We start from the raw sequence: 8,775 nt of genomic DNA, 5'->3' as shown, positions 1-8,775 counted from the left end.
GTTTAGACCTAGTTTAGACCTGGTTTAGTCCTGGTTTGGACCTGGTTTGGACCTGGTTTAGTCCTGGTTTTGTCCTAGTTTAGTCCTGGTTTAGACCTGGTTTAGTCCTGGTTTGGACCTGGTTTAGTCCTGGTTTAGTCCTGGTTTAGACCTGGTTTAGTTCGGGTTTAGTCCTGGTTTAGACCTGGTTTAGTCCTGGTTTAGTCCTGGTTTAGTCCTGGTTTAGACCTGGTTAAGTCCTGGTTTGGACCTGGTTTAGTCCTGTTTTAGTCCTGTTTTAGTCCTGGTTTAGACCTGGTTTAGACCTGGTTTAGTCCTGGTTTAGTCCTGGTTTAGACCTGGTTTAGACCTGCTTTAGTCCTGGTTTAGTCCTGCTTTTGACCTGGTTTAGTCCTGGTTTAGTCCTGGTTTAGTCCTGGTTTAGTCCTGGTTTAGACCTGGTTTAGACCTGGTTTAGACCTGGCTTAGACTTGGTTTAGTCCTGGTTTAGACCTCGTTTAGACCTGGTTTAGACCTGGTTTAGACTTGGTCTAGTCCTGGTTTAGTCCTGGTTTAGACCTGGTTTAGTCCTGGTTTGGGATTGGCCGCTGCGTTACATTCAAATTGCTGAACCTTCAGAAGGTCTAAAGGTCTGAAGGTCTAAAGGTCAGAAGGTGTAAAGGTCTAAAGGTCTGGAGGTCTGGAGGTTTAAAGGTCAGAAGGTCTAAAGGTCTGAAGGTCTGAAGGTCTGGAGGTCTAAAGGTCAGAAGGTCTAAATGTCTGAAGGTCTAAAGGTCTGGAGGTCTAAAGGTCAGAAGGTCTAAAGGTCTGGAGGTCTAAAGGTCAAAAGGTCTAAAGGTCAAAAGGTCTAAAGGTCTGAAGGTCTAAAGGTCTAAACGTCTGGAGGTCTAAAGGTCAGAAGGTCAGAAGGTCAAAAGGTCAGAAGGTCTAAAGGTCTGGAGGTCTGGAGGTCTAAAGGTCTGGAGGTCTAAAGGTCAGAAGGTCAGAAAGTCTAAATGTCAGAAGGTCTAAAGGTCTTACCGTCTAAAGGTCTGGAGGTCTAAAGGTCAGAAGGTCAGAAGGTCAGAAGGTCTAAAGGTCAGAAGGTCTAAAGGTCAGAAGGTCTAAAGGTCTAAAGGTCTGGAGGTCTAAAAGTCTGAAGGTCTAAAGGTCTGGAGGTCTAAAGGTCAGAAGGTCTAAAGGTCAGAAGGTCAAAAGGTCTCAAGGTCTGAAGGTATAAAGGTATAAAGGTCTAAAGGTCTGAAGGTCTAAAGGCCTAAAGGTCTGGAGGTCTAAAGGTCTAAAGGTCAGAAGGTCTAAAGGTCTAAAGGTCTGGAGGTCTAAAGGTCTAAAGGTCTAAAGGTCTAAAGGTCTAAAGGTCTGAAGGTCTAAAGGTCTGGAGGTCTGAAGGTCTAAAGGTCTAAAGGTCTAAAGGTCTAAAGGTCTAAAGGTCTAAAGGTCTAAAGGTCTGAAGGTCTAAAGGTCTAAAGGTCTAAAGGTCTGGAGGTCTGAAGGTCTAAAGGTCTAAAGGTCTGGAGGTCTAAAGGTCAGAAGGTCTAAAGGTCTAAAGGTCAGAAGGTCTAAAGGTCAGAAGGTCAGAAGGTCTGAAGGTCTAAAGGTCTAAAGGTCAGAAGGTCTAAAGGTCAGAAGGTCTAATGGTCAGAAGGTCAGAAGGTCAGAAGGTCTAAAGGTCTGGAGGTCAGAAGGTCTAAAGGTCAGAAGGTCTAAAGGTCAGAAGGTCAGAAGGTCAGAAGGTCTTAAGGTCTAAAGGTCTGAAGGTCTAAAGGTCTAAAGGTCTGGAGGTCTAAAAGTCAGAAGGTCTAAAGGTCAGAAGGTCGAAAAGTCTGGAGGTCTAAAGGACTAAAGGTCTGAATGTCTAAAGGTCTAAAGTTCTGGAGGTCTAAAGGTCAGAAGGTCAGAAAGTCTAAATGTCAGAAGGTCTAAAGGTCAGAAGGTCTAAAGGTCAGAAGGTCTAAAGGTTTAAAGGTCAAGGTCTAAAGGTCTAAAGGTCTGGAGGTCCAAAGGTCCAAAGGTCTAAAGGTCTGAAGGTCAGAATCTCTGGAGGTCTAAAGGTCTGAATGTCTAAAGGTCTAAAGTTCTGGAGGTCTAAAGGTCAGAAGGTCAGAAAGTCTAAATGTCAGAAGGTCTAAAGGTCAGAAGGTCTAAAGGTCAGAAGGTCAGAAGGTCTAAAGGTTTAAAGGTCAAGGTCTAAAGGTCTAAAGGTCTAAAGGTCTGGAGGTCCAATGGTCCAAAGGTCTAAAGGTCTGAAGGTCTAAAGGTCAGAAGGTCAGAAGGTCTAAAGGTCTGGAGGTCTAAAGGACTAAAGGTCTGAATGTCTAAAGGTCTAAAGTTCTGGAGGTCTAAAGGTCAGAAGGTCAGAAAGTCTAAATGTCAGAAGTTCTAAAGGTCAGAAGGTCTAAAGGTCAGAAGGTCTAAAGGTTTAAAGGTCAAGGTCTAAAGGTTTAAAGGTCTAAAGGTCCAAAGGTCTGGAGGTCTAAAGGTCTAAAGGTCTGGAGGTCTAAATGTCTAAAGGTCTGAAGGTCTGAAGGTCAGAAGGTCTAAAGGTCTGGAGGTCTAAAGGTCTAAAGGTCTGGAGGTGTAAAGGTCTGAAGGTCTAAAGGTCTGAAGGTCTAAAGGTCTGTAGGTCTTAAGGTCTAAAGGTCAGAAGGTCTAAAGGTCAGAAGGTCTAAAGGTCTGGATGTCTAAAGGTCTAAAGGTCTGGAGGTCTAAAGGTCTAAAGGTCTGAAGGTCTAAAGGTCTGGAGGTCTAAAGGTCTGCAGGTCTAAAGGTCTGGAGGTCTAAAGGTCTAAAGGTCAGAAGGTCTAAAGGTCAGAAGGTCAGAAGGTCTAAAGGTCAGAAGATCTAAAGGTCAGAAGGTCTAAAGGTCTGGAGGTCTAAAGGTCTAAAGGTCAGAAGGTCTAAAGGTCTGGAGGTCTAAAGGTCTAAAGGTCAGAAGGTCTAAAGGTCAGAAGGTCTAAAGGTCTGGAGGTCTAAAGGTCTGCAGGTCTAAAGGTCTGGAGGTCTAAAGGTCTAAAGGTCAGAAGGTCTAAAGGTCAGAAGGTCTAAAGGTCAGAAGGTCTAAAGGTCTGGAGGTCTAAAGGTCTAAAGGTCAGACGGTTTAAAGGTCAGAAGGTCTAAAGGTCAGAAGGTCTAAAGGTCTGGAGGTCTAAAGGTCTGCAGGTCTAAAGGTCTGGAGGTCTAAAGGTCAGAAGGTCTAAAGGTCAGAAGGTCTAAAGGTCAGAAGGTCTAAAGGTCTAAAGGTCAGAAGGTCTAAAGGTCTGGAGGTCTAAAGGTCTAAAGGTCAGAAGGTCTAAAGGTCAGAAGGTCTAAAGGTCAGAAGGTCTAAAGGTCTAAAGGTCAGAAGGTCTAAAGGTCAGAAGGTCTAAAGGTCAGAAGGTCTAAAGGTCTGGAGGTCTAAAGGTCTAAAGGTCTAAAGGTCAGAAGGTCTAAAGGTCAGAAGGTCTAAAGGTCAGAAGGTCTAAAGGTCAGAAGGTCTAAAGGTCAGAAGGTCTAAAGGTCAGAAGGTCTAAAGGTCTAAAGGTCAGAAGGTCTAAAGGTCTGGAGGTCTAAAGGTCTAAAGGTCTAAAGGTCAGAAGGTCTAAAGGTCAGAAGGTCTAAAGGTCAGAAGGTCTAAAGGTCTAAAGGTCAGAAGGTCTAAAGGTCTGGAGGTCTAAAGGTCTAAAGGTCTAAAGGTCAGAAGGTCTAAAGGTCAGAAGGTCTAAAGGTCTAAAGGTCAGAAGGTCTAAAGGTCTGGAGGTCTAAAGGTCTAAAGGTCAGAAGGTCTAAAGGTCAGAAGGTCTAAAGGTCAGAAGGTCTAAAGGTCTAAAGGTCAGAAGGTCTAAAGGTCAGAAGGTCTAAAGGTCTAAAGGTCAGAAGGTCTAAAGGTCAGAAGGTCTAAAGGTCTAAAGGTCAGAAGGTCTAAAGGTCTGGAGGCTTCATGAACTCTCAGTGATTCTCTTCCTTCGTCAGTGTCGTTTCATCTTCTTCTGGTTCAGGCTGAATTCAAATACTCCAAAGCTGCTTCATAACACAACTTGTACTGCTCCTGCAACACAAACACCAGAAGAAGAAAGAAGACGTTTAGATGATCTGCACTTCCTGTTCCACAGATGTTTAGATGATCTGCACTTCCTGTTCCACAGATGTTTAGATGATCTGCACTTCCTGTTCCACAGATGTTTAGATGATCTGCACTTCCTGTTCCACAGATGTTTAGATGATCTGCACTTCCTGTTCCACAGATGTTTAGATGATCTGCACTTCCTGTTCCACAGATGTTTAGATGATCTGCACTTCCTGTTCTACAGATGTTTAGATGATCTGCACTTCCTGTTCCTCAGACATTTAGATGATCTGCACTTCCTGTTCCTCAGATGTTTAGAAGAACTGCATATGATCTAAGTAGCTCCACCATGTTTGTAGTAGTGTTTACAGTAATATTTACAGTAGTATTTGTAGTAGTAGTAGTAAAAGTACCAGTAGCTCCACCATGTTTGTAGTAGTGTTTACAGTAGCATTTACAGTAGTATTTGTAGTAGTATTTGTAGTAGTAGTAGTAAAAGTACCAGTAGCTCCACCATGTTTTTAGAAGTGTTTACAGTAGTATTTACAGTAGTATTTGTAGTAGTAGTAGTAGTAAAAGTACCAGTAGCTCCACCATGGTTGTAGTAGTATTTACAGTAGTATTTGTAGTAGTAGTAGTAAAAGTACCAGTAGCTCCACCATGTTTGTTGTAGTGTTTACAGTAGTGTTTACAGTAGTATTTACAGTAGTATTTATAGAAGTAGTAGTAAAAGTAGTAAAAGTACCAGTAGCTCCACCATGTTTGTAGTAGTGCTTACAGTAATATTTACAGTAGTATTTGTAGAAGTAGTAGTAAAAGTACCAGTAGCTCCACCATGTTTGTAGTAGTGTTTACAGTAGTTTTTGTAGTAGTAGTAGTAAAAGTACCAGTAGCTCCACCATGTTTGTAGTAGTGTTTACAGTAGTATTTACAGTAGTATTTGTAGTAGTAGTAGTAAAAGTACCAGTAGCTCCACCATGTTTGTAGTAGTGTTTACAGTAGCATTTACAGTAGTATTTGTAGTAGTATTTGTAGTAGTAGTAGTAAAAGTACCAGTAGCTCCACCATGTTTGTAGTAGTGTTTACAGTAGTATTTACAGTTGTATTTGTAGTAGTAGTAGTAAAAGTACCAGTAGCTCCACCATGTTTGTAGTAGTGTTTACAGTAGTATTTACAGTAGTATTTGTAGTAGTAGTAGTAAAAGTACCAGTAGCTCCACCATGCTTGTAGTAGTGTTTACAGTAGTATTTACAGTAGTATTTGTAGTAGTATTTGTAGTAGTAGTAGTAAAAGTACCAGTAGCTCCACCACGTTTGTAGTAGTATTTACAGTAGTATTTGTAGTAGTAGTAGTAAAAGTACCAGTAGCTCCACCATGTTTGTAGTAGTGTTTACAGTAGTATTTACAATAGTATTTGTAGTAGTAGTAGTAAAAGTACCAGTAGCTCCACCATATTTGTAGTAGTGTTTACAGTAGTATTTACAGTAGTATTTGTAGTAGTAGTAGTAAAAGTACCAGTAGCTCCACCATGTTTGTAGTAGTATTTACAGTAGTATTTACAGTAGTATTTGTAGTAGTATTTGTAGTAGTAGTAGTAGTAAAAGTAGCAGTAGCTCTACCATGTTTTTTAGTAGTGTTTACAGTAGTATTTACAGTAGTATTTGTAGTAGTAGTAGTAGTAGTAAAAGTACCTGTAGCTCCACCATGTTTGTAGTAGTGTTTACAGTAGTATTTACAGCAGTATTAGTAGTGGTAGTAGTAAAAGTACCAGTAGCTCCACCATGTTTGTAGTAGTATTTACAGCAGTATTTACAGTAGTATTTACAGTAGTATTTGTAGTAGTATTTGTAGTAGTAGTAGTAAAAGTACCAGTAGCTCTACCATGTTTTTTTAGTAGTGTTTACAGTAGTATTTGTAGTAGTAGTAGTAGTAGTAAAAGTACCTGTAGCTCCACAATGTTTGTAGTAGTGTTTACAGTAGTATTTACAGCAGTATTTGTAGTGGTAGTAGTAAAAGTACCAGTAGCTCCACCATGTTTGTAGTAGCGCTTACAGTAGTATTTACAGCAGTATTTGTAGTAGTAGTAGTAAAAGTACCAGTAGCTCCACCATGTTTGTAGTAGTGTTTACAGTAGTATTTACAGTAGTATTTGTAGTAGTAGTAGTAAAAGTACCAGTAGCTCCACCATGTTTGTAGTAGTGTTTACAGTAGTATTTACAGTAGTATTTGTGGTAGTAGTAGTAAAAGTACCAGTATCTCCACCATGTTTGTAGTAGTGTTTACAGTAGTATTTACAGTAGTATTTGTAGTAATAGTAGTAAAAGTACCAGTAGCTCCACCATGTTTGTAGTAGTATTTACAGTAGTATTTACAGTAGTATTTACAGTAGTATTTGTAGTAGTAGTAGTAAAAGTACCAGTAGCTCCACCATGTTTGTAGTAGTGTTTACAGTAGTATTTACAGTAGTATTTGTAGTAGTAGTAGTAAAAGTACCAGTAGCTCCACCATGTTTGTAGTAGTGTTTACAGTAGTATTTACAGGAGTATTTGTAGTAGTAGTAAAAGTACCAGTAGCTCCACCATGTTTGTAGTAGTGTTTACAGTAGCATTTACAGTAGTATTTGTAGTAGTATTTGTAGTACTAGTAGTAAAAGTACCAGTAGCTCCACCATGTTTGTAGTAGTGTTTACAGTAGTATCTACAGTAGTATTTGTAGTAGTAGTAGTAAAAGTACCAGTAGCTCCACCATGTTTGTACTAGTGTTTACAGTAGCATTTACAGTAGTATTTGTAGTAGTATTTGTAGTAATAGTAGTAAAAGTACCAGTAGCTCCACCATGTTTGTAGTAGTGTTTACAGTAGTATTTACAGTAGTATTTGTAGTAGTAGTAGTATAAGTACCAGTAGCTCCACCATGTTTGTAATAGTGTTTACAGTAGTATTTACAGTAGTATTTGTAGTAGTAGTAGTAAAAGTACCAGTAGCTCCACCATGTTTGTAGTAGTGTTTACAGTAGCATTTACAGTAGTATTTGTAGTAGTAGTAGTAAAAGTACCAGTAGCTCCACCACGTTTGTAGTAGTGTTTACAGTAGTATTTACAGTAGTATTTGTAGTAGTAGTAGTAAAAGTACCAGTAGCTCCACCATGTTTGTATTAGTGTTTACAGAAGTATTTACAAAAGTATTTGTAGTAGTAGTAGTAAAAGTACCAGTAGCTCCACCATGTTTGTAGTAGTGTTTACAGTAGTATTTGTAGTAGTAGTAGTAAAAGTACCAGTAGCTCCACCATGTTTGTATTAGTGTTTACAGTAGTATTTACAGTAGTATTTGTAGTAGTAGTGGTAAAAGTACCAGTAGCTCCACCATGTTTGTAGTAGTGTTTACAGTAGCATTTACAGTAGTATTTGTAGTAGTAGTAGTAAAAGTACCAGTAGCTCCACCATTTTTGTAGTAGTGTTTACAGTAGTATTTACAGTAGTATTTGTAGTAGTAGTAGTAAAAGTACCAGTGGCTCCACCATGTTTGTAGTAGTGTTTACAGTAGTATTTACAGTAGTATTTGTAGTAGTAGTAGTAAAAGTACCAGTAGCTCCACCATGTTTGTAGTAGTGTTTACAGTAGTATTTACAGTAGTATTTGTAGTAGTAGTAGTAAAAGAACCAGTAGCTCCACCATGTTCTTAGTAGTGTTTACAGTAGTATTTACAGTAGTATTTGTAGTAGTAGTAGTAGTAATAGTAGTAAAAGTACCAGTAGCTCCACCACGTTTGTAGTAGTGTTTACAGTAGTATTTACAGTAGTATTTGTAGTAGTAGTAGTAAAAGTACCAGTAGCTCCACCATGTTTGTAGTAGTGTTTACAGAAGTATTTACAAAAGTATTTGTAGTAGTAGTAGTAAAAGTACCTGTAGCTCCACCATGTTTGTAGTAGTGTTTACAGTAGTATTTGTAGTAGTAGTAGTAAAAGTACCAGTAGCTCCACCATGTTTGTATTAGTGTTTACAGTAGTATTTACAGTAGTATTTGTAGTAGTAGTAGTAAAAGTACCAGTAGCTCCACCATGTTTGTAGTAGTGTTTACAGTAGCATTTACAGTAGTATTTGTAGTAGTATTTGTAGTAGTAGTAGTAAAAGTACCAGTAGCTCCACCATTTTTGTAGTAGTGTTTATAGTAGTATTTACAGTAGTATTTGTAGTAGTAGTAGTAAAAGTACCAGTGGCTCCACCATGTTTGTAGTAGTGTTTACAGTAGTATTTACAGTAGTATTTGTAGTAGTAGTAGTAAAAGAACCAGTAGCTCCACCATGTTCTTAGTAGTGTTTACAGTAGTATTTACAGTAGTATTTGTAGTAGTAGTAGTAAAAGTATCATTAGCTCCACCATGTTTGTAGTAGTGTTTACAGTAGTATTTACAGTAGTATTTGTAGTAGTAATAGTAAAAGTACCAGTAGCTCCACCATGTTTGTAGTAGTGTTTACAGTAGTATTTACAGTAGTATTTGTAGTAGTAGTAGTAGTAAAAGTACCAGTAGCTCCACCATGTTTGTAGTAGTGTTTACAGTAATATTTACAGTAGTATTTGTAGAAGTAGTAGTAAAAGTACCAGTAGCTCCACCATGTTTGTAGTAGTGTTTACAGTAGTATTTACAGTAGTATTTGTAGTAGTAGTAGTAAAAGTACCAGTAGCTCCACCATGTTTGTAGTAGTGTTTACAGTAGCATTTACAGTAGTGTTTGTAGT

The 8,775-nt window shown here is 38.7% G+C and overlaps 1 long non-coding RNA gene across 1 annotated transcript; it reads left to right on the top strand.

Annotated features, from left to right (window-relative positions):
- The first annotated feature begins 619 nt into the window (after positions 1-619).
- On the top strand, positions 620-871 carry LOC140362361 (uncharacterized). Its single transcript, XR_011927080.1, has 3 exons — positions 620-669; positions 710-725; positions 838-871. It is a non-coding gene; the product is annotated as an uncharacterized lncRNA (long non-coding RNA).
- Positions 872-8,775: the final 7,904 nt, after the last annotated feature.

The sequence above is a fragment of the Eucyclogobius newberryi genome, unplaced genomic scaffold (assembly GCF_026437365.1).
Source record: "Eucyclogobius newberryi isolate DKJ021-1_F unplaced genomic scaffold, fEucNew1.0.hap1 SCAF_161, whole genome shotgun sequence".
Taxonomy (NCBI): Eukaryota; Metazoa; Chordata; class Actinopteri; order Gobiiformes; family Gobiidae; genus Eucyclogobius; species Eucyclogobius newberryi.
Note: the sequence above shows the minus strand (reverse complement) of the source record. Positions and strands in the feature narration are given on the sequence as shown.